This window comes from Asterias amurensis, chromosome 20 (genome assembly GCF_032118995.1).
Source record: "Asterias amurensis chromosome 20, ASM3211899v1".
Classification (NCBI taxonomy): Eukaryota; Metazoa; Echinodermata; class Asteroidea; order Forcipulatida; family Asteriidae; genus Asterias; species Asterias amurensis.
In genome coordinates, this window is record NC_092667.1 from 3,532,605 (window position 1) to 3,558,956 (window position 26,352).

General features: G+C 40.3%; 1 protein-coding gene across 2 annotated transcripts in view; it reads right to left on the reverse strand.

Moving 5' to 3' along the window:
* LOC139952181 (microcephalin-like) overlaps positions 1-26,352 on the reverse strand; it is a 172,598-nt gene that overhangs the window by 123,049 nt on the left and 23,197 nt on the right. For both annotated transcript variants that reach the window (XM_071951212.1, XM_071951213.1), the window contains exons 4-5: positions 14,416-14,607; positions 5,431-5,494 (exon numbers count right to left, since the gene is read on the reverse strand). The gene's annotated coding sequence lies outside the window, so the exon portion shown is untranslated. The remainder of the gene's footprint in view (positions 1-5,430; positions 5,495-14,415; positions 14,608-26,352) is intronic.

A 26,352-nucleotide genomic window follows, 5' to 3' on the forward strand; every position in this document is an offset into this window, starting at 1 on the left:
TTTTGTGGTTAGGTTTTGACTGGGGTGTTCACAAATATACACTATTGTAAGGGGTGATTGGGGGGTCAACTCGGTGAATATTCATCAGATCACGTGTGTTTTAAGGACAGGTGTCATTTTGATTTGCATATTCAATCTATCAACTCAAAGCGCTATTTTATGCAATTCGTTATTGAACCATAGTCAGATTTTGACAAAGCCTGTCAGGTTTTGACCAGATGTCATACTGTTTGGGGTCACCCGTGGGTTATCGGGTTTTCGTGAGTATTTGGGGGCTGAGTTTGATGCTCTTCGTTCCGCGCGAGATCCATTTCTTTCGACATGCGCTCCGTGGTTTAAATGCACTGGACACTTTGGTAAATGTCAAAGACCATGAAGCTTGACTCCATCCCAACTCTTGACACCCAGACTAACCCTGACCTGAGTTAACTTCCTCAGAACAACCAGACATGTGACTCTTGCGCTCAAAGTTTGACCTACTAAATATTCACGAGGGTCACACTACCATCAAACGTGCAACGCCCACCCAAAACACTGCCTACAAATACCACTTTAAAGTCATTGTAAACTATTGGTAATAACTCAAAATAAATGTTATCATAAAAGCTTACTTGGTAACGAGCAATGGAGATTTGTTGATAGTGGAAAACATTGTGCGAAAAGGCTCCCTCTGAAGTAACGTACTTTTTGCTAAAGAGATAGTTTCTCACTTAAATATTTGAATCTGAAAAAGACTTCAAGCCTGAAGCCCTTTAATTCAGGCATCTGAAAGCACAAATAATTGTGCAACAAGTGTGTTTTTCTTTCATTATTCTCTTGCAACTTCGATGACCAATTGAGTCTTGTCATTTTATGCATGTTGATATACACCAAGTGAGAATACTGGTCTTTGACAGTGTCAGCAAAGGTGTCCATAGTGTCTTTAACATACACCATTAAAGCTGCCATTGAACAATATTGGTATCTACTTTCACTTGTCAACAACAACAACCTTGTTGACAATTGAGGCTATTTAACGCGTTAAATTACGCTCTCAAATTCCATTAAACAAAATTATTCCAAACTTTCCACTCTTTTATATCATGGAGCTCTATGATGAGAAAAACGCATACCGACCAGCCCCATTAGCATCATGGCAGCACGCTCTGCACGCGTGAACAGAACAAGTTTGTGATCTACTATTCGACCAATCATGAGATCCGTTTCATCTGAACCAAAGCGCCCTTCAGTTGACCTGGCCAGGGGCGAGGTCACGTTCAAAATCAGTTGTGGGAAAGCTATAGCCTCGCTACTATCGGAAACCGAATAGACGAACTGATAAAAAGGCATGGTTGGGAATTATTGTATGTAAAGTATTCATAGCAACCAAAAGCGACCTATATATGGTGTTAATGCAAAACAAAATGCCTGACGCTTCGACCCTAGCACTAAGAGTATTTCTCGAAGGCTATAGTGAAGTTTAGTAAAAACCAGAGAAAATATTTCCCGAATCAAAATCTTTCAACACTTATGAAAATTCACCTCATAGTTATAAAAAGGCATAAGCTATCATGTTTCATTCAATCATCTCGTGTTTTCCTTTAAATCAACGTTACCAAAACGAGACTTTAGGCAAAAATCGTCTGTTCACTTTTGTTTGTATTGAAACTAGTATTTATTATCGCAATTGCTTGCAGGGACACGACCCAGGTGGTGACGACAGTAACTCTTTATACATGTACACACTCACACAATTTTATAGGGCCTTTTCCAAACCAGGTGATCTAGATTCGGCGGCTCCTTCATCAATTGGTTCAATGTGCATGATACACGATGCTTCAATATCAAATTGAGCCGCAGCCGACGTTTGAATAACGCCTCAGGTTTGACTATGTTTCAAAATACACTCTGCAACGAATGAATTAACATGCATACAATTTGGATCACGGGTTGGGGAATCAATTATCAACATGAAACTTCTACATATTTTTTCGAACAAACCATAGAGCACTCAAATCGTGACTTGAATATCAATCAGTGACGTCACGATGTGCAACAAGACAGCTGCTGTACTATAGGGCTTAGGTGTATGTCATCACTCATACATAACAATTTACTCTTTTTCTATCAACGATTTTGGGTGGTACTTCAGACTCTTCGTTACTTCACGATCTCAAGATGAGATGGGAAGGGGAGGGGCAGACAACTGTGCCACAACAACATCAACACCAAAAACAACAACTCCGAAAAAGGCAATGACAGGACAACCGAAACATCAGCAACATTAGCAACAACATCAACATCAGCAATGAAGGTTTACCTAATTTGTCCCCTCCCTCCCTCCTTCCTTCCTTCCTTCCTTCCTTCCCCCTTCCAACTACTTGGAGCTTATCAAGATAAGCCCCAGCCCCTCCAACGACTTCATAAACACAACTAATCACAAAGTCTAAACCCCTCTACGTCAAAAACCTCATTAGTATCAAAACCATTATAAGACAGGAACTAATTTACTCTTAAATACACACTCCATATTAATTACCGAAAGTTGTGGTGAATTAATTAGTTCATCGTGTTGTGGGTCACGCAACCTACGTAGGGGGATGGGGCTGGGGTATAAAAGCCAGCCCCCTATTTATAGGTCTTCATTTCTTGAAGATGTTCCCCGCTGGCAGGACCCACTGTTGATGTGGGGTGGTGAAGGATGATCATCACTGCAGAACAACAATTTGTTGATACTATTATTTACTGTGATTACCCACTATGGTTTTTTATACGGCATTTCTAATAAGTTCCTTCCATCAGTATGTGTCCATTCTGTGTTTCCTTGTTTTGTATTTTTGTAAAGTTAACGCTGACAATAAAATAACACAAGAAACAATTATCCAAGCCGCTAAGAAAACATTCCCTTGTAAAACAAAAATGTAATGGTTTGACAATACAATTTCTTATCCAGTTGTGCAGGCTTGTGTATTTACTTAGGCCTAATGGCTAATTGTAGATACCACATGTTTCTTTATCTGATAATGGTTTTGACCGTAGTCTCCTACTGGAACTGGCCCGCAATTAAAGCCCTTAGGTGACCATTAACTCTTGGCCTCAAATCTAACGATCTGTCTCGTGCAATTATTATTTTAAGACCGGCGGTTTAAAGGTATGGACACCTTTGGTAGTTGTCAAAGACCAATATTCTCACTTGGTGTATCTCAACATATACATAAACAAATTTGCGACAATTTTGACTAAATTGGTCAACGAACTTGCAAGAGAATAATTTAGGAAGAAAAAACCCACAAATGTTTCACAAGTTTGAGTGCTTTCAGATGCCGAAAAATGCTTCAGGAGTGAGACATTATTCTCAAAAACTACGTTACCTCAGGGGAAGTCTATTTAAAAAAAAAATTGTTTTATCAACAGCTCTCCATTTCTTGAATACACATAAGTTTTTTGCTAATTTCCAACAGTTCCCAGTGCCTCTAAATGCATTTTATGATTTTCACTCATCTAAACTTACTGATATGGTTTTTACCAGTCTCAAACATGATCTCGACATTGGTACCACTTGTCCACCATCGCTGGCTATACCAGACCAATCCATTTCTCTCGTACAAAGGGTTCACAAACTTTGAAAAATTAAGGGCATACGTCTGTCTATCTTGTCTTTAGTGATCTCGGGAAACTCCCACAAGGGAGCATGGACACCAAGCTGGCAACATTCAATCTCTCTCATACAAACATCCAATCATTTTGGAGTAACCATTTATGTTGGCACTCTCTGCTGCCGAAGTGAACTCTTGCCCAATCGGCCGTGTACTCAACAAGCACCAATCAAGGTCATAATACATGATCAGGATTACTTTGAAGCATTTATGACATGGTTTATTGGTATTCACAGGATTAATGAGACACTTCGGGCCAGTTTCGTTGATTAATTACCCCGGAGTCAATATACGGAGTCAATAGTTTGTTCAGTTTTATATTGGACTGGTCAAGGTCAAGGCAATATAACTTCAAGTTTGACCTGAGCGCGTTTGTCGAAGGGCTTTATTGCCTCCCATAAATAAAATAAACTAATATGAGGCAACAATTTTATCAAAAGGAGTGGTTGGCCATTGGAGATGAGATTGGATAAAAGGAGGCAATATTTATAACTCGTGGAAGGAAAGTGCAAGTGACACGTACATGTAGTCCTCTTTTACATGGTATCAATAGAGGAACTATCGTAAGCGCATACGATAATGCGCATCCGACAATGCGCATCTAATTCTAATGCGCATCAGTCTGCATCAAAGTACGTACAAACACATTAAGAGGTTGTCGTGCGCCAGGTATGCCAGATTACGCAAGAGAAATTTAGTGGGTTTCCCTTTCTTAACTGCAACTATACAGTGCTACAGGACCACTTTGGTAGCACACGACACATTTTTCTAACAATGTGTTACGATCCCAAAAAATAAAGTGTGAACATTCAAAGTTGATCGCCTCAACTTCATGGGGATTGCCTGGGACTGGTTTCCTGTATAAATAATACCTCGTGTGACACTCCCTAAGCCGACTTTTGCGCCCGAAGTGTGCGTGCGCTGCGTGTATTAACGTGACTGCTCCCTGCCTATCTGACTTGGGCAAAGTTGACGTGTGGTAGGGGTTGGTAGGTGGCAAGGTGGATGGGGTAAAAGATCAGAACACGATGTCATTCTCAGTCAGCACAAAGTTTCATGGCTCCGGAAGACTTTTAGAATTGGTCACTCTTCATAGGCCTATATAGTGTAATCGTGGTTGACAGGTAGATTTCTTTTTTTCGCATTAAAAAGTACCGCCTTGTATTACATTACAATTTATCTCGGATGAAAAACTCATCCAAAGACTCATCAATGTTTTTACAATCATTAATTTCCGTGAAACCCAACACAGTAATGTATCTGCCATAATCAGGTGGCGTTTTCTCTTTTTTTAACTGCCCTAACCGCTAATGTCGCTTTGCATGTTAAAGGCACCGGACACCTTTGGTTATTGTCAACAACCAGTTCTCACTTGTGTATCTCAACATATGCATAAAATAACAAACCTGTGAAAATTTTGGCTCAATTGATCATCGAACTTGCAAGAGAAAATGAAAGAAAAACACTCCTTTTGCCTTACTTTGTGTGCTTTCAGCCGCATTATAAAACTGAAGTATTTTATAGTGAGAAATTAACTCTTTCTCAAAAACTACGCTTCTTCTCAGGGAGCCGTTTCTCATAATGTTTTATAACTAGCAACAGCTCTCCATTGCTCGTTACCAAGTAAGTTTTTATGCTAACAATTATTTTCAGTATAGTCACCACTCGTCCAGTGCCTTTAAATCTTTGGCAAGATTGTCTTTATGACGAAATAATAGTTCCTAAATAGAGGTTATCGATACATTGAATGTACTCTTGGTGAACTCTGACTAGATAGAAATCGAAAACCACTTACCCTGTGGTGGGGAATCACTTCCTCGTCTATGCACGCTACCTCTGTTTCCAAGCGGTATAAATACCTTTGAGGGGAAAAACATCAGGAAATACATAAAATAGAAAATAAATGGAACAGAAAAATACTTTTGGTATATGCACTACTCACCTTTAACTGAACTTTTCAATGTGATTTTTGTTGGTTTCAGCGTACATGGATTTTTGTAAGGGATTGAATACGTTTAGTAATTTGAACACAGTGAATGTTTTAAAGGCAGTGGACACTATTGGTAATTTCTCAAAATATTTATCATCATAAAACCTTTCTAGATTACGAGTAATGGGGAGAGATGGATGGTATAAACACTTTGAGAAACGGCTCCCTCTGAAGTGACGTAGTTTTCGAGAATGAAGTAATTTTCCACGAATTTGATTTCGAGACCTCAAGTTTAGAATTTGAGGTCTCGAAATCAAGCTTCAGAAAGCACACAACTTCGTGTGACAAGGGTGTTTTTTCTTTCATTATTATCTCGCAAATTCGACGACCGATTGAGCTCAAATTTTCACAGGTTATTATTTTATGCATATGTTGAGATACACCAACTGTGAAGACTAGTCTTTGACAGTTACCAATAGTGTCCACTGTCTTTAAACAATGAGCATATTATGGTTGTAGATACCATACAACTAACCTGTGAAAATTTCATATCAAAAGGTTGTAGCGTTTTTGAGATGTTGCTTAAAACCGGAGCGGTTATGTCCACGCAGGAAGAATAATAATTTGCAATAGGAACGCACTATCTGAGAAGCACTACCGCGGTAACGCTTTTCAGATTCAATTTGGGGGGATAAAAAGTGATATCCTTTTCCACGACCGTAGTACTTTAAAGTGAAAAATTTCCCCAAATGCAGTGCTATCCAAAGCAGGCTGCGCTTCTTACCAAGTAAGTTTTAATGCCATTAATTTCCAGAGTCATTACCAAACGTATACACACATACCCTACAGAGATGAACGGATAGGATTCAGTTTGGGGGATAACAAGTGACATCTTTTTCCAGAATCCGGAGTGAAAAGTTTCTCAAAATGCAATTTACTATCCAAAGCTGCTGTACTTCTTACCAATTTGTTTGTATTGCCATTAATTTTCAGAGTCATTACCAAACGAATATACCAGACCCTTTGAAAAGATGAATGGATATGAGAAAGATTGCTTGTGAAGTATGAGCTGTTAATGTGGTTGGACTGGGTGGGCTCAAGGTTGCTTTAGAGTGGGTGATGACAGAGTGTGGGGGGGGGGGGTGTGTCAGGCACCGTATTGAATGAATAATGGAGATGAGGGGGATTGAGGGAACCATTTTAGGTTTTGGGACCACACAATATACGATGGCTTGCGTCTTTCTGAAAGAAGATGGGACATAAGACAAAACAGAGACAGCACTATAGTGGGGACCTGAGGGGAGGCTTCCAAGATAACAGTTCCTGGTGGGAATTTGATGCATCCTTAGAGGTAGGCTGGGGTGGGTGTGGACCACTGATTCAAACGGGTTTAACTGAAATGGTTTACAAAATGACCGTCCTTTGATAGTGGATAGAGCACTGCCCTGTTACGCATCATGCTGATGTTGTTACTCTTTTGTCAAATATGAAATGATGTAGAACAATTTTGTGTAGCTGATTGTGGGGAAGATTCGTGTTATACTTCTAATAAAAGTGGTTGTATTTCTAATGACAGGTTTATGATTGATTGACATGCGATTCCCCTGTGAGCAGCATTGCATGGTGTGGAAACTGACATCCATTTCCCCTATCATTCAACTCGTATGCTTGTTTCACGAATAGGATGAGCTTGTCACTGCACACGACTTGCAATTTAAGAAAGTGTGCGTAGTATATGAGTAAACAGTGGTAGTTTGCGATGGTTTGGACCAGGTTGGCTCTGCAACCTGGAGTTTAGTACTTCAAGTTGTTCAACGGAGACCGATGCCCAATACATAGTACACGATGGTATGAGTTTACAGGTTAAAAGGCTTAAAGCCATTGGACACTTTTGGTACAGAATTATTTTTTTAATTCACATATTTACAAATAACTTACAGGGTTTACAGAAGGTAATGGTGAAAGACTTCTCTTGAAATATTATTCCATGAAATGCTTTACTTTTTGAGAAAACATTAAAACAATTTCAATTCTTGATAACGAGAATTGCGGATTTATTTTAAACACATGTCATGACACTGCGAAAAGTGCGGAAACAAGGGTGGGTTTTCCCCGTTATTTCTCCCGACTCCGATGACCGATTGAACCTAAATTTTCACAGGTTTGTTATTTTATAAAGAAGTTGTGATACACGAAGTGTGGGCCTTGGACAAGACTGTTTACCGAAAGTGTCCAATGGCTTTAAGTACTTGGGTTTGACTGGTAGAGAGAGGCTCTTATAAATTGTAGACTTTAAGTTTTTAAAACGAGCAAAGCACTGGAATCTTCCCCAAATCGTGTAAAACACAGGTACTAAACAGCTTAAAGTACCTTGAGTACTTTAGGCTGTTTACTCAAGAACCATCCCAAAACATAGTACCTGGTGTGAATTACAGGTGCTAAAACAGGCTAAAAGGTTTTTTAGTACAACTGGTAAAGGTGTAACATGCTACTAATTACATGGAGTTGAGTATTTCAACGCGTACAACTATAAGGTAGCCAATACCAAAACCCATACCTGATACGAGAAACCCGAGATACAGGTACTCAATTCTGTAGGCCAATGCACCCAAACTGCTCTCATATAGCGTGCAACCACTATGGTACAACATATCACAAAAATGCTTTAAACAAAATTAAGAATATTTTTTTAAAACAATATTAAGTATAATCGTGTCGGTATCTGGCTATTTAACTTTCGTAACCAAACTTTGTTGGTTTTAAAGAATTGTTGGTCATTCAACTGTATTATCTATAAAAAACAAAATACTATAAAATAAATCATTTTATACAGAATCGAAACCTTAAACAGCTGACAAGCTACCTCTTAAACAAACACTCTTATAAACTGAAAACAGGTCCGGCAAATAACACATTACACAACGTAAAGGAAAAGTGAAACAAGAAGAACTTGGTGGTTGAACATGTACTTTTGAAAATATACGACTATGGTATTTCCTAATATTGAAAGCAAGCACCAGAGTTTATGCAATACTGATTACGACCAGTCCAGGGTTACCTAAATCTATACTCCCAGGGCAGGCTTAAAGGCAACGGACACTATGGGTAATTAATCAAAATAATTGTCAGCATGAAAACGTACTTGGTAACGAGCAATGGAGAGTTGTTGGATGGTAGTGTTAAAACATTGTGTAACGTAGTTTTTTTGAGAAAGAGGTTATTTCTTACTCTTCTTACCCCAATAATAATATTAAAAGGCTTCAGACCTGAGGTGTTTTAAATATTTGTTTAAGGCATCCGATAGCACACAAATCTGTGCAACAAGGGTATTTTTCAAATTTTCACAGATTTGCTAATTTATGCATTAATATGAGACACACCTTAGCTAACTTTTCACAGATTTGTTATTTGATGCATATGTTGGGACACACCAAAGAAAAAAGGGACCACTTTCCATATTGACACACCAAGTGAACTGACCAGTTCGTTTCCAGATGCCTTTAAATCATACTCCCAGGGCATGCCTAAAACGAAAAGAACAAAATATAAGACCAAGGTATTTTCCTAACGAGGATGATCATCGTCACGAGAACGGAACCATCCCTAGTTCAATGGCTTCTGGACTGAAGATAAACACAGGAGAGGACACACAGAGAATGTATTTGGCAAAGATAAAAAAATAAGAGACACGATAGTTATGTAAAAAGGACGGCGGTGCCATGGTCGCTCCGATACCATGGACAGCTGGTTAGGATGTTTAGATAACTGTGCAGGAAACCGCAAAGGGTTGTTTACTGCTCTTTGGAAAATGGCTCGGGAGTAGCGAAGTGACACATTAGGGGTAGTTATTGATATTTCATCAATTTGTCATGGTTGGGGCAGCAGATGATCGAGGAGCTAGCCCGCGTCAGTCTGACGTCATCGAAGCGCCATCCTCTGATGTATGCGTTTGAAGAGAGACTCCAAGGTCAAATTTAGTTTTGTGATACACTCAATTTTAAGTAGAAAGACTCCTTGTGAAAATGGAAAAAGGTAACAAGCTATAACCCCATGTTAAAATGGTGCAAGATGCCACTGTTTGGTACTCTCCAAATGCAATTTTTGTCCAAATCCAAAAACTTTTGATGGTGTCACATTTCAAAACACAAATCAGGTATACGGTACGGTGACGTCACCATGCACTCACCTTAGCTAGCAGTGAGAATTGTACATGGGGTATCATAGGTGCTTAGTGGATAGTCGTGTAATATCTGTCTTGGGGCAGGTGGTAATTCAGTAATTCACACAAAGTAGTGTGCATGATTACATGAAAATGACAACGAGCAAATGTGGACTGGAGAGCACTGCACCCTATTGCGCCAACTCAACGGCTAAACAAGCTTCGTGTCTTCACCCAGAATGTCGATAAAAAGTACCAGTCTAAAGATTGATAAGTGTGACGACAACACTCAGCACAGCCAATGAGTCATAACTTCCACGTTGCTGGTGCGACGATCCAGTGCAGTGCATTCCCACCAACTCTGATAGCAAACCCGCACAAACCCCGGTCATAGATCTTCTCAGGAGGCATTAGTGTTATCATCTGGTGATGGTGTTAAAGCCCTTTCCCAGGGCCACCTATCCGTTTCCCACCACTCATTTAAATGTAAACCAGATCGAGGCTTGGAGGTTAATAGTCTGGTCCCATTTTATAAAATGGAAATTAGAACTGTGTTTGTCATTGTGTGAACAGGAAACAAAAGGTTGTTGCAGCTCGATAATAAGATTCTGCACTTCTTCTGTTTCAGATGAAAACACCCGTTGATGTTTGTACCAATGATGCACATTATTACTAATTGGGACAGCACATGCACAAGTCTAGAGTGCACCCCCCCCCCCCCTTCATCTTCCCGGGGGCCACACCAAGGACAAACAGCAGCTTTAAGGGCACCTAGGCGCCTCAGTGGTGTTTCAGTCCGTAAACGGCAGCCATGCATGAGGGCACCTGGGCGCCTGGGTGGTGTTTTAGTCCGTAGGAGGAAAAAAAGAAACCTGTAATTTCGTAATTAAAAGGGTGCATTATTTCTTGTTTGTGAGTCAAAATTAAAGAGTTACCGAGTGACAGTTATGCTCCAACCACTTTATTTGACAAATAATTCCTTTCCTACAATGATTTAGTTCAAGAACCTCACGTTACAAAACTAAACTATTAGACAAAAGAACAACACAGCCTCAATTCAACTATATTTTATCTGTGACTAAAATGTCGGTAAAGTTTAGAAAGTTTAGGCCATACGTGTCTTTATCGGAAAGAGGTAACCAACGCACGGTGGCCGTTATCTGAGGTTCGTGTACAAGGGTTCGGACGACCACCAGGTCATCCATTCCCATGCACAAGAGTCTTTTACACTAGTTTCTTCCCTTCGCACAGGAGTACAATTTGGTTACTGTACAGCAAGACTATAATGGAGATTCTCTGAGTTAAAAACTTGTATCACCACCAACCAATGCCTTTCATTACTCAATATCATAGAACCGCCATGTTGCTTTCCTTCTCTAACTTATTTAACCAGACCGAGGCTGGGTGTACATAGGCCCCTTTTGGTAAAATATCAGTTAGCATTATTGCTATTGCACATGGGTGGTTCACGACATTATCAAGAGGTTGTAAGTCTAAAAGGATACGCAAGTTTAATGATTACAACAGCAATAAATGTACAGCCCTGAAGAAGTGAAAAACTACAAATTGACTCGTAGTTTTGTATTTCGCGGTATACGGTAAGAGGAGTGCACCGTAGTGGTAAACATTTCAACAGGGGAGACTAAGTGTGACAGGGAAGTCTAATGGTGAATCATCGGGTAGGAATGCCGTATGTGGACGCGTGGCAGACAGCAGGCAAAACGAGGCCGTTAACACACACGCCCGGAAGCAACTTTTTCCTGCACATTAGATTTGCCATCCTCAAAAGTTTTCCTGATGTTTTTATTTTATTCTAAGGTTTCCCTTTTATGAATCGATTTAGAAAAAACATTCCCCATTGAAGCACTACGACAGTGGCAATTTTGATGTACAGACGGGGAAAAAATGGCCGCCCGGAACCCTTTAGCCACAACCACGTGGTGGCGAGCCGGCACTTTTCAAATTCAACCGTATTACCTGATGCCGTGTGTCTGAGTGGTATACCTTTACGGCCTGTTTGCAATCAAGTCGGTCGGTCTGTTTGATGATCAAATCTCTACTTAATATGTGACACATTGCTACGAATCCAACCATGCCGAGACTAAATCCATCTTAATGCGGTATCATCGCTGTGTATGTGTGGACGGTTTTGGGCTACGTAGAATTCCGAAATTAATCACTACTTAGAACCATAGTGCTATGACCAGAAGACAAACTCAGATTGGCTTGAAATTACACTCGTACCTGACGCGAAAATGGGACAATGGAACGAGTTAGCATTTGTGATAATTCATGTCTACAAAATGCATAAAATGTAGTCATAATCAAAAACACATTGAATCATATTTTACTGATAGGCCAAGCACCTCCCACTTATAAAAATATTGTCTGTGCTTTAACAAAGTCATTACAAGTCTAACCCCAAAGCTTGAACCAGGCCTAAAACACCAGACTCCTTTCTAAGCATTAAAGTTTCTAAGGAAATCACATTTTCAAATCGCATTTTACTGATTGGCCTAAGTAAGCATCTCTCAAGTTGAAGCAATATTTTCTGTGCATTTACAAAGTCATTATAAGTCTAGCCCCAAAGCTTGACCCTGGCCTAAAACACTACCTTTCTATAAAGCATAAGCCTCAATGGATATCCCAAGCCTGAGCTAATGTAAGGTCACTCAGTTATTTGGACCAATCCACTATGGCATCATTCGTCCCTTTTCGGCATTTTTGACCATCGCAATGTTTTTTTGACCATCGCAATGTACACTTTGTCTTTTAAAATAATATTTGTTTGAAAGTCAAATGGGTGTCCGTCTTTAATCAACATGGGCTCATTTTATCTCGGGACTTTAAAACCCAATCACCCCACAACTATCACATGACGATGGCTCGATATGAAAATTTGGCAAAACTTTTCCAAATACGGTGTAGCCACAACGTCCTTCCTATTGTACAAATTGATAAAGGGCCTGGCATTGATTACACGTACACATCAAAATGAGGTCCTTTGCCTGTTTATTTTAGAAACAAAAATTCAAATACGATTCCACTTTCAAAACCGAACTGTGATAAAATGATTTTCTAATATACATATTTTTTATGCAATGTCGCCCCAGGGGCTACAATGATAAAACATTTGGGAAAAAAATCAGGGGAGCTGAAGGAAGAGTTGATATTCTAGGGTCGCAAACGTCGGGCCATTATTATCAATGGTTGTATCCACAGGCCTGGAATTATATGGCCCCCCGTTGCACCTGGTCTTGGCATTTGTGCCCTTCAAAAGTGTCCCTGCTTTGCCTTTCAGATTTTCAAATGGAAGTGCCCTTTGCAAAATAAAAATGGCCCTGCCATTTCAATATGTTCTAAATGAAAGTGGCCTTGCCATTTCAACAGTTCAAAGACAACAGCTAATTCCATTTTCTCATATAATTGTTAGCTGCAAGCAAGGTCTCCTCCCTCAGGAAAATCTGAAAGGGAAGGAAGAGACCAATGACAAATCCTAAATCCTAAAAAGAAAAACCTTATACTGTCCTTTTCAGAACCACCCAACCCAACCCAATTGAAGATTATCATTACATATTGTTACCGCAAACCTTACTAAATCTTTATTCCACCATGCAAAGTTCCAAATCCTACTTTTTAAATTAAATGCCTGCATATTATCGTCAGCAACATTTTTGCTGTTGATGAGTTTGTTCTTTCTTTCACAGAAGGATGTTCTAACTGTAAACACCGGATACTTTGCATTTTATCTCCTCATGCTATCTCTGATGTTCTCCCGAAAGATGTTAGCGCCCGAACAAACTTTGTCTTCAGAGTTCACTCCGCTTAGCATCCAGGGGCCATAGGATAACAAGCTATGCCGGTTAATATAGAAGAGGATACAGAAATATTGATCTTCGGGCGTCTTGTTTGTTCTGGGTAACTTGATCTGTGATAACACCCCCCCCCCCCCCCGGCAAGGCAAAGGGAGGAATGACAAGGAAAAGATATGCACGTGGATTCAGGATGGTGGGAATAATCTAACATTAAGTAAAATGTGTACATAGCAGCTGCTGGGCCCAATTTCATGGCCCTGCTTACCGCCGAATTCTGCGCTTACGATCACGATTCCCCGCTTACGCGGATTTCTGCGCTAGCCTTGTAAGCGTAGAATGCCTAGTAAAGTGCAGTACGCACCCGCAGAAGCCCAAATTCGCCGCTAACCCGTGAAATACGCTTACCGTAAGCACAGAATTCCCTGCTTCCGTAAGCGCCAATTCTGTGCTTACGGTAAGCAGAGCCATGAAATTGGGCCCTGTTGGGGCTCGAACCCGCGACCACTCGGCAGAAGATAAAACGATGACGAAGTGGTCCAGGTGACTGGTACGCAGAGCAACATGCTACCCACTTTTGAAACAAACCATATCAAATAATATGGCATTGTTGCATTATGATTGGTGCATGTCTTGGTTTATCCCATCAGTATCAGCAGTTTTGAGGGACAGCCATGCCTTTTGAAACAAACCATATCACCTCAAATGCGGGCAGAATCCTCCTTTACAGTGCCCAGGTTCCAATGTCTACACTTGACCTAGTCCCGTGTTATCTAAAACACAAGCGAAGGTTACCACCATATATAGAAATCTCACAACACCAAATGGAATATGATAAGTCCATCAATATCTATTATTGGAATCAAGTGGGGACATTACCTCATCCTTCCCATCCGGTATCACATGGGGTCCGGAACCAGCGAGGTACCATCCTGTTGCTAGGCGACGGGGTCTTTCCCGCCATATTGGGCCAGAAAAACCCCGGGAAATCTTCCTGGCGAGTGAGTGGTGACCGCGGTAGTCTGGGATTGCAGCCGGAGACTGATGCGATGGAAGAAGTGGAAGACTAGCCTGGGGATCGGGGAAGAGATAAAAACGAGGCCATGTTCAGCTAAAGAGGCTACTGTCACAAGACTTAAAGGGTCCTTGCAACCCAAACACTTTAAATTCAAAACTGCATATAAACGTATTCTCAAGTATTACATCAGTTAAGATATGGCTCTTACTTTATGTCTTTATGGTAGACAACGTTGGGAGAATTCTGCGTAATTTGCATACTCATTAGATATCATATTTGAAATCGGGTACCATTGTCGCTTTATTCTCTCAACACATCGTTATTGAAATCCTAATGAAATACTTCACAAATTGTTGTCTCGATTGTTAGTTACACGAAGGGGGAAATGTTTTATTTCGAGGAAGGATATCCAATAGAAATGTCGTTAATGGTGTCAATTTGCGGCTCCTGTATATATAGTGATCTCACTGAACAGCGCCCCCATTGAACATTGTTATCAATCACAAGAAAAATGTATCACCAAAGCATTGCTTATAATTAAACCGTTTTTCGTTGCAAGACATTTCCAGTTTGGGCGGAAGGTTTATGCGTTGAAAATTGGTATAAACTCTTTCAAAAAATGACAGTGTATATGTGAATGGTTTCTCTTCTTTGAGTTTGCCTGGAACTCATTGCGTGTGACATTGCCCCAATGACGACGAGCATCATGTCCTACACCTGTGATGGCTGCTAAAAAAAACTACATTCGACAGCAGCTGTAGGGGTATCGGGTAGGCCTGAACAAGCCTATTTAAGACACCCAAGTCATCAATGACGTCATCGGTGGTAGAAGTGACATGAAGGACCTCTTCTTACATGGGAGTCAATCTGTGTCTATGCCTCAGTGACAATTAATACTTATGTCACTTCAGGAGGCAAGTTTGTGTGTCATTTTGCCGGCTGTTGTTGTACACCATTTGTTGTATAGGGTCACAACTTCAAGACAGACGGAAACCAGCGATTGGGTTGTGTACCCGCAACCCTATGTTCTGCATGGTGTGAGGTTCAAAGGTCAAACACCACAAGGCACGATACTTGGCCCTTGGAAGAAGTTCCGAACAGTAGGCATAAAGTAATACAAGGCCTGAGTACACTGGCTGGCCTAAATGCACATTAGGTTTTAAAGACTTTGCAAACTAATTTAAGAACCATTGCTGACCAATCATGTTGGCAATCAATGTTGGAAATAAGACTATAAAGTAGGAATAATATCATATCTAGAGGAAAGCAAGGTCACACATCTACCGAATGAACCAAGGACTTTAACAACATGGTTTGACCAGAGAGAAAGGCCGCCTCTGTTGGTTTGATAACCTGATACGTCCTCTGTTATCTAGTTTTGTGTGCCAAACAAAATGGAGAAACTACTTTGAAAAACAAAAAAAAAGTCCCACACACAGGCAAAATAATAAGAAGTCACACATATACTGGGTCTAGGAGCAAGCGTACACAAGACATTGAACATTTTGTCAGCCCCAAAATCGGTCACGGAGTATTTGACATACTAAAACAATTTACTAGATTTCGGTGCTGCTTTTGTCAACAAAACAACCGCTACACCTAACCCTTGAAAATCAAGTCCACTCCTGAAATGATTGCATCGCGTTAAAAGCTTCAACTCAATCGTGATTATGTACTAAGAGCTTGCCATACATTGGGTAAGCCCTTAACCTTTTCCCTCCAGGCGACGCACACCTGGACTGTGATGGGGAAGTATAGTCAAGCCCGAGCAAGCTCTGTAAAATAACACCGCTGTAAAATGTTGAACAACTGCCGGGGTGTTATACATCCAATAAGGCCAAATAATAAATAAAAATATACGTTAAGCGTTCTCCCTTTTTGAAAAAAGGAAGGAGGGCCTTTTTTTTATTAATTTAAGGACACATTTTAGGACACTGTTCTATTTTTCAGTTATAATGGGTTTTGTTCGTAAATAAACTCTCTTTCTTTTAAACAAACAAACAAACAAACAAACAAACCTAAAATGTTAATAAAAACAAATAAAAAAGGAGGCAGCCTCTAAAAAGGAAGCGGGCGGGGACGTTGGACATGTTTTTATTTTTATTTGGCCTAATGCAGTGTGCGTGCCCGGAGTTATGATGTGATACGAGCGCAGCTCGACGGGAATCCAAAATTCCTGGAAACTGCGGAGCGAGTTATTAAGCCCAATCAATTAATTGATCCACTAGTTTAAAAGAGTCACACCGTGTCGAAGGCTAACTTGACAGTCACAGCATCCAGCATTGTGAGTATCGCTTGACGCCTAGAAACCTCGATCCCAAAATGTCATACGTGACTTTTTCTTCCCCACCAGGCACTATGTGCGTGACGTCACAAATGCAAATCATACAGAGACATTGGCAGCCAGGGTTTGGTGTCGAGAACAACAAACATCCACGGGAACGAGGAAGGGAAGTAGGTCACATTTTGCTCTCTCAACACATCTTGTCCAAGAACGAGCGAGTACATGTACATGTACGTTGTACATGTAGGTATGCACGGTGAACTGAACCATGGAGGAATAAATTAGAAATTAAAATCTAATTTATTCCTCCATGACTGAACCAATCATACCTTAAATACTTACTTGATTGGTAGGGATAAAAACATCACTGTTTAATGTTTAGTCTGAAAGCTTACTGATTATTAAGTTCATATAGAGCCGTATTTTCTGTGAGATATTTCCTTCTGGAAAGAAGTCTCACTCGATAAAACTGCTAGATGAAAACCTATTAAAAAAACCTCCTGATTTCAGTTAAACAACCAACATTATGGAGAGTGTGTTTTATGTGATGAACAATGTGCATGATTTTTCACTATTTTCTCATGACTCACACAATGGAAGCCTAAACTGTCACCAGTTTGTTATTTTCATGCATATGGTTGATCCATGTTTGGTCATAAAAAACATGAACACTTTTTTGTCAGCTCTACCGATCCTGTATTAATACCTTTAACACCAAGTGTAACTGAATCACTAATGAAATTAAAACAGAAACTAACTTCGAATTCCGTTTCCCATCAAGTCAGTTCTTTCCTCATAAAAACACTGCTAAAAATAATACAAATATGAAACATGTTCACACTTTACCACTGAACAAACAAACAGAAATGTATTGGAATGTTAAAGGCTGATACGAAAGCTTTTGACGAAGCGGCAAAAAAAGGTGCTGCCATAATTTAAACAAGTTAAAATTTAACTTCAAATATCAGAACGAGTGGTTGGTATTTATAGTTGGAATTTGCAAAAACCACTAAAGGTGAAACCTTCTTGGTTATATTAATAGGAACTGAAACCCACAGAGTGTCAAAAAGTCAAATATTTATGATTCGCTATAGGCGTAAACTTTAATTTGCATATTGTGACGTCATGATGTGTTGCGACTGGGATTGGTTAATACAGAGGATGGAATGGACTAATGAGCTGCCGTGTTACCGCAAGAATCTCCACAAACGGAGTCAGCCAGTAGAATCAACTTGCAGCCAAAAGAGACATGTCAAAAGTGTCTTCCAAAATGAAAGGAAAATTAAGAGTGTGGTAGAATAAAGTTTTAAAGTAGTCCACTGATGTGTCTGTTTCCCATTTTCTGGGGTAGATTTGGAACATGTCTTATTCAGTTGCGAGAAGTGGAAGGTACCCACGCGTACTGAGACTATACACTGCATATACACATAATCCAGTATAAGAAAGAAAAAGTCAAGTTATACAACAATTTCGCCCCCAAAACGGTGCAATGAGGGGGCGACTGGTCCTGTCGAGCTTAGGATCTGGATGTTTTCCAAACTGAAAAGAAAATCTAGAGTAAACAAAAAATAACGAAATGTTTCAGACACTCTGTGATTACATGACTACCATGACTCCAAATGTCATTGTGATGTGATATATGTCTGCAGAAGTCAATATACCAAATAATAAAAACTCATATCACTATTAATATATGAGGGTCAGCGACCGCTTAGCTAGTTATAAATTAGCTACATCAAAGATGAACTCATAACAAAGATGTTTACGTGTTTTGTGGGGCACCCCTCTGAGCAAGCACAGAGAGGTTCAGCTCAAACCATGCACGTGAGTCGTCTGGATCGTCACATTTCAACGAAACCCGGGTTCACGGTTTTCCAGGGGTCGACTGAGGGTCAACGTTTGGAGTATTAATGCACGGGGAGTCATCGAACCCGCGCTATTCGAATACGGGTATTCGTTTAAGTGTAATCGATATGTATGTTGTTGGAAGGTAATGAGCGGATAGCACTGCAACTGATGGAGAGAGAAATTGATATGTGAAGTAAAAGGGATGCAGGTTGGAGTTTGTGTCTACAGCGACTCGGCAAAACTTTCGCTGTATAAAAAGTGTAGGCCTATACATATTGTAACAATATAACGCAAAAACAACCAATGTATTTTTTTTATACTGAGCCCAATTTCACGTGAGCACCAAAAAGTAATTTGTGGTTTAACAAAGAGAAATTGACAAGAGTGGGATTCGAACCATCGACCTCCAGATTAAGTACCCAAAAGTAGTAAGCACAGAATACAACTTTGCTAAGCAGAAATAAGAGACCAGAATAAATTTCATAACTTTACACTGTTAATAGAAACTGTCCCCTCAGTAAATACTGATAAATACAGCCTACGCTACCAAAGTCACACTTCAATCTAAATAATATACCACAAGAACCATCTCTGATGTCATAGATACCAGTTTACTCCTGGGTGAAGAGAAGCAAATCAAGTGTCGCAGTGACAAAAATGTCATGACCAGGATTCGAACCAACAATCTAATGATACCTGATGTGCACTATAGACCTCTCAGCCACAACACGCCAGCCAGCAACTGAAAAGGGGATCATTTAAGTCTCTGGAAACATTGACAGAATAGCGAAATAATGTTCACCTCACAGACGAGGAGAGCGAACCCATGAAAGGGGGCGGCTCCAAGCAAATCCACATTGCGAGGGTGGGGCCAAGATAAGTATTTCAATTCATATTCAAGATAGGATTCGTACCGGGGTCCAACAGATGTGAGACGCAGTAAAAGTTGGCACTGCACACACCCACTCAATAGTCTGTACCAGTTTCAAAAAACGAAACCTGATTTTTTAAATGACATTTCTATAAATCTATAGAGAAATCGACTATTTCTACATCAATCAATACTTATCTCTCAGCCCAACATTACAACATGCAGCCAACAACCACTGGATGTAGAAAACACTCTTCCTTCCCCAAACCCACGTAATTCATTCACCAGTTCAGTGGAGGTTGATTCATTGAATCATGTTACGAGGCAAGGTTAAAGAATGACCTACATATGCAGAAGAGCTCACAGTTTATTGAATTCACAACTCGCCCCCACATTTCACATGGCACTTGACAAAACCATTGCGTTAATGGAAATCCACTACTGTCGGCTTTGGTTACAAAACATCAAGTTAATATGTCTTGGGTTGAAGTTGTCGTAATGCAATTAAAAACTTCCACCATGAAGTAATATATTATTTCCCAAAACGTAGGCTATGATTTGTTCACAATATATGAATAAAAACCGGGTCATATATTAATCGTGTATCTTTTACGAGAATCCTCTTAAAACTGTCACCCCACCATCATAATACAACGAATAAACAACCCTTCACAAATTATATGGACTGTTTTAATGCCGGGAAGTTTTGATTTATTTGCAGGCACTGTATTAAGCAAAACAAAACTCCATCCAGTTTAATTGAAAGCGAAACCTACCACACTTAACCTTAATTTACAAGTCATTTTTCCCCCAGCATCAAGCAATGATTATTTTTTTTTAACGGTCGGTTGATGTGATCTAGAGTCCCAGTTTATTCAATTTGCACGTGTTCATCTGCTGTTAACATCAACTACATACCAATGAATCATACTGATTGTCAATAGTCATTACTCGATCATTCTGGAGTGTTTAGTTACTTTCCAGTTTTCGTAAAGGGCTTCAAGTTGAAGAAATTTCCAGGATTTTCAGAAGTTCTGATATCGAACTTTACCCGCGATCAGTCAACCTACGGATCAGACTGCGCGTGCACAATTAAACGTCACCGGGCAACGGTTGGAGTTGATTAGATTGGATCCCAGTCCCTCCAGCTGTTCAACCAGTGCGAACACTTAAGGGTACCTGACTAATCAAGGGGTCGTGTGTAGGTTATTCACCATTACGCTCGAATTGAAGACCGAGTTAATTACTAATGAGTGAATATACATTCGCTTCATTTGCATATCAAATTCAAATTGCTGCTTAGTTTTCCATGGACAGCTAACTGCGGTCGCCATTCAAGGTTTTTTCCTTGAATACCAGTTCGATGACCGGGTCTCTTGCCTTTGTCGCTGCTGGGATCCGTGGGCGAGGTTTCTTCGGGTTGGCTGCCCGTGTACTCGATCGAAAAAGGGTGATGGACTTTAAACTGATTCGGACAAGAGGTTTCCCCGAAACAGAAGTGGGTGATTAAACAAGTTTACAGCAGCGGCGTGTATCCAGGGGATGGATTTTTATATAAAGTAAACATTTAAAGATTCCTCGAAATTGAACACAGGGCACTGTACTTGTGAGGATGTGTCTTCTTTATTAAGGGTGAACAGCTAATATCACCATCATGGTTCACTATCACAATTCCCTTGTCCTTGGTGGGCACTCCATTAATCTGGTCTATATTAATGTACAGTTATCTCTTACGGTCACTAACTTCAGTACGAAAGAATACTTAGCTCCAGTACGAAAGAATACTTAACTCCAGTACTCTTTTGTATGTACTGAGAGTTACCCTGCTCTTCAGTTACACTGCATTTACAGTTTGTATTATACACTGCGAACACTTGAGTGCCGTGTTAAAATTGACCTCATGTGGGTGTTGTCACATTACCGAAGAATGTATCAAAGTTAGCATCTTAAAGGGTGTTAAAATAACACCAAAAAGAAAAACGTAAAATGTAAGTATAATCAATCAAATCAATCAAATATCTAAATGAGTTTTTTTATTTTGTATATCACAAATTGCACGCATTTTCCTCTTTAAAGCGCAACCCCTTCTTCTCTGTGTACTCAACCCCGATCACTTCTTACACCTGCTACAGACATCTTCAAACTTCCTAAGGTGACCAACTTAAAAAAGTACACATTTCAGTTCAAAATAGAAACCTTCATGCCCTCAGAGGCCAAACCCACCGTGGCGTCCAGTACAAAAATAGACCATCTACAAACTAAAGAAACACTGAGTCAACAACCACCACGGGGACAACGCAGCGCGTGTGCCGCGTCACCTTCTAACCAAAGTCCAACAATATTTCTCAGAAGTCCCAATTACTGAATTACTTATTGATCACCTGGACTGCCTGTAGCAATGATGCAAAGAAAAGAAATCTCTCTAGTTTTTCTTTGGTAGCGATCCCAGGGCAGTCGAGATGGTTTCCAAGAAATGCATCAGTGACACATTTTTGTTAAAGGTGCAGTGGCCTCTTTATTGACGGTTAGAAAAAAATCCCCATAAATGACAAATGCTGCCACCATATTGTTTTGATGCCCATGTGCAAAACGATGTAAAGAAAAGAAATATCTTTATGTTTTGTGTTGGTGGCGATCCTAGGGCATTCGAGATGCATGGCTTCCAAGAAAGGCATCGGTGACAAATTGATGTTAAAGGTGCAGTGGTCTCTTTGTTGACAGTATTAAAGTGGAAGATGTTTTCAAAGATTTCACCAAAGGTGCTAATGCACCATTGTGTGTCGATGCCCATGTGCAAAACGGTGTAAAGAAAAAAAATATCTATATTTTTGTTTGAGGCGATCCCAGGGCAGGCGAGATGTCTTCCAAGAAAGGTATCAGTGACACATTGATGTTTAAGGTGCAGTGGCTCCTGTGTTGACACTTCAAATGAAGATGTTTTTTTTAAATATGTCCCCATTGACGACAAAGTGCAAAAGGCTGCTGATGCTGCCCCCATTTCGTATTGTTCCCCATGTTCACCAGTACATATACTGAGCACATTTACATTGGCATAAAGTGGGTTCTGACCATTTTTGCCCATTCATTCCCAATTTGGTAACATTGTTTTGTAGGGGAGAGAAACTTGCTACGCTCTATACGAATATACTTTTCCTCAAAACGCCATAATTCCTTCAGAATGAAAATTAACTATTTGTCGTCAAAGCTACCGAAGAGCCAACTTTGTTATATCCATACGAAACCAAGAAAAACATCAAATACTGAACGACGAGCACAAATTTTAATAAGTTTGTTTTTCATAATCACACAAAACAAGAACACAACTTTGTCAGCTCTACCAATCCTGCGCAGTTACTTTAAAAGTGAACGGGATTATCCGCCACCCCACCAGTTGACCCCACGCCCCCTCCTCCGCCATGACACAAGCATGATGTCAAACTCATAAATCAAAACACAAACTCCCTCTTACTTAAATAAACAACAAATCCACTGGGTCAGCCACCACATTTAATAAACAAAGATTTCCATCAAACTACACAATATACACAAAACGGTAATCAAATATTATTTCTGAGAACGATTTTGGTGCAAGAATAACGTAAACAGTTTTGTTTGGAATAAATACATTCAGTTTGCATATCATAATGATTTGACTATATAACCATTGTATAACTACTTTCTCTTCAGTGTTGGGCATTGAACTTTTGAACTGTGCTGAAACAAGAAAATAGGATCACGTGTAAAAAAAACCAATACACCAAAGAGCCAATAAACTAATTAGGATTTTAATCGGGTGAAAACCTAACGATGAAATCAAGCATGTACAGACACACCGTTTGAAATTAACGGTCCCCAGTTAAAAAAAGGCGTCCATACTGGCTTGGTATGTATAACACCATAGAGAACACTACATAAACAGTAAAGGCTAGAGGCAAATTCCATTCGCCATCTCATCTTTATTACGAACCGCATCATCTACTCGACTGACTCTCGTCGCCGTATTGACCGAGTGTCCACATTGAGTCTCTGCTGTAAATGCAATTATGAGCGATTCGTAGAACCTTGATCGTGGAGAGGGTTTTAGACGCTGTGGAGTCACTGGCTCCATCTGGAGGCAGAGCGGGGAAGAAGAATTCCAAGAAAAATCGCGGATTTGCTAGGCGACTCCGCGGATGCGTGAGATGCGATGAGGCAAAATGAAGATGGGGAATAATAATATTAATGATGTGGGGTATGTGGAGAGGAGGGAGGTTTTGTTCATTAAAAAAAAAGAACTGAAAGAGGAGATTCTTGGAAATTGAAATTGCCAGAGGAGTTTTAAATCTGGGATTCGAACGAGGTATTAAGGAGGAGGGACGAGGGGTGGCGAGAGAGCGAAGTCGCCGGTAATCTCACTTAACACCCGGGGCGTCGTGCTGCATCGGACCGGGGCAATTATAAGTCATTTTCGGTCGGTTTCCCAACACCGCGGATGATGGTACTGATGATGAAAATCAAGGGGTGAAATGAAGAGAAAAACATAGGAAATGATGGGGAAAAAATCCAGTTCCATAGAAAGTGACAGACAGGACCATTTTGACAGGCCAATAAACTGCAGAATGGGCCCCTACAGCGTTTCTCTGAACTCGACATCTGGAGTCGGGTATCAGACTTCTAGTCTGGCCACGCAATGTCTATCATGGTGTGGTTTACCGACCGCTATACGTGTTGACCGCTCACGACAATCAAATAAACCCAGGAATATTTGACTGTGTCGAAACGGGTGACCGCATGTCTTGCAATACAGACGGGCAGCTGGTTTGACGCCCAGGGATTGTGGAGATGCCGCTAAGAAAAGTACTTAAGTGTTTATTGAAAACAAACCAGGCATATATATTATCACCACCCTTGTGAGAAATCAGAACATCTAAATTAATTTCAAAATTTGTTATCCACATACGACTTTCAATGGTTGGTACTTACGGATATCATTTATTTGATTTATATTGATTGGTTGATTGATTGATTGGTTGATTGATTGGTTGCTTGATTTGTTTGTTTGGACAATTGCAGCTATATCAGTATTCCAACTGAATCCCGTTGGGTCCTTGTGAACAAACAGTAAAATAGTAAATAGTAACTTTAATATACATCAACGTTAAAACCCTTGTGCCTTAATGGTCTGGTGCTGCAATATTTATGCACTCCCTTGTTGATTTGCTCATAAGCAACATGGGATCAAGACAAGTGCCAGCCGCGACATCCGTCGTAATGCGTATGGCCTACCTTGAACTATTGTCTTACACTGACTACAGAAAAGGTTTTGACTGATTCAACTCATGTTCAAATCATTTACTTATTGAACACCACTTTGTACAAATTCCAGCGAAATAAAAGGCAGTCGAGTACACAAAACACTTAACTTAAAATGATAGGGGCTATGTTTGTGGTTCACAAGCATTCTTATGTACTGGTTTCCTCAGGCTTGTGAGATACAATGATGCAAATATTATGATAAACCACTTGAGGGATCCTTGGTTTTATTGCCATATATACCGATTGGCTGATCCGGGTGAAAGTTGCTGGACTGCTGCATCCAGTTTTGTTCACAAAGCAGGGTTAACGTTGTCAGTGACAAGCCAGCGTGACCAGTTAGCCTGTCATTTTATGAGGTCATCAGTTTATTCACAGAGTCCATAATTCATATCGAACAGGGGTGATTTTCAAGACTAAAATAACCAGCTGGGCCACTTGGGGGACATTTGCCTGGTCCTCAGGTGTTTTACCTAGCATTTGTCCAGTGGATCGGACCACTGTTATATTTCATATTGAACAGGGATGCTTTTCAAGACTGAAATAGCAAGCTGGCCACTTGGGAGAAATTTTACTGGTCCTCAAGTGTTTCGGGACAGCGGACCACTGTTAAGGGAGAACGCTGCAGAGGGACAGACAGAAGTTGACCAGTGATGTTATGACGGCAAAACCGGAGGCTGAAGTTGAGTCGAAGCCAAGTTGACAAGTGTTGTCAATACCACAGGCCGGATACACGTTGAGATCAGTCAGACTCAGCGTAATGCCGAGGCCGAGCCAACTTGTAAATTGACCCTAACCAGACACCACTGTATACTCATCACTTCTATATACATCAAAACTGACCGCTGTTACAAACTGAGAATAGACCTTTTCGCAAATACTGGGGCGCGCGCGTAAAGCTTGGAATTAGGTGCATTGTGGTCTAGCTGGTGTCCAAATTTGATCCATATCTATCCCACAATGCACCTCATTCAGCAGTCTGCGCTTGCGCAATGGTATTTGCGAAAAGGTCTATGGGAAATAAGGTTGTACATCCTAGGGTCAGATTGACTCAAATAGGGTCGAGGTTCTGAGCCCACTGGTCCAACCATGGTTCAACTATATTGACAAGGGAAGCTGTGTTTGATCATGAATTTGACCTGTCTGACTCGCCATTATCAGAGTGACTCAAACAGAGTCAATCGACTCAGGTCAAATACACGTAAACCTCGGGACATCACCAGCAAAGTGAATTGAAACTCGCAGCCTAATGATCACAACATTACTCTGCCTGACTCATCAACATTACCGGAGTCTGAATAACCCATCAATCGCCTGACCATTATTGGGTCAATGCAGCTCATAATAATCTGATGACCAAATGACATTAATATAACACATTAAAAGAGTCTCTCCTCGCCGTACAGTCCACTCTCGCTATAACAAGATCGCTATGCTGTGACGGGTTAAATAACCTCTTTATGTAGGAACGTATTATTTTTGAGGACAGCAAAACAAATAACA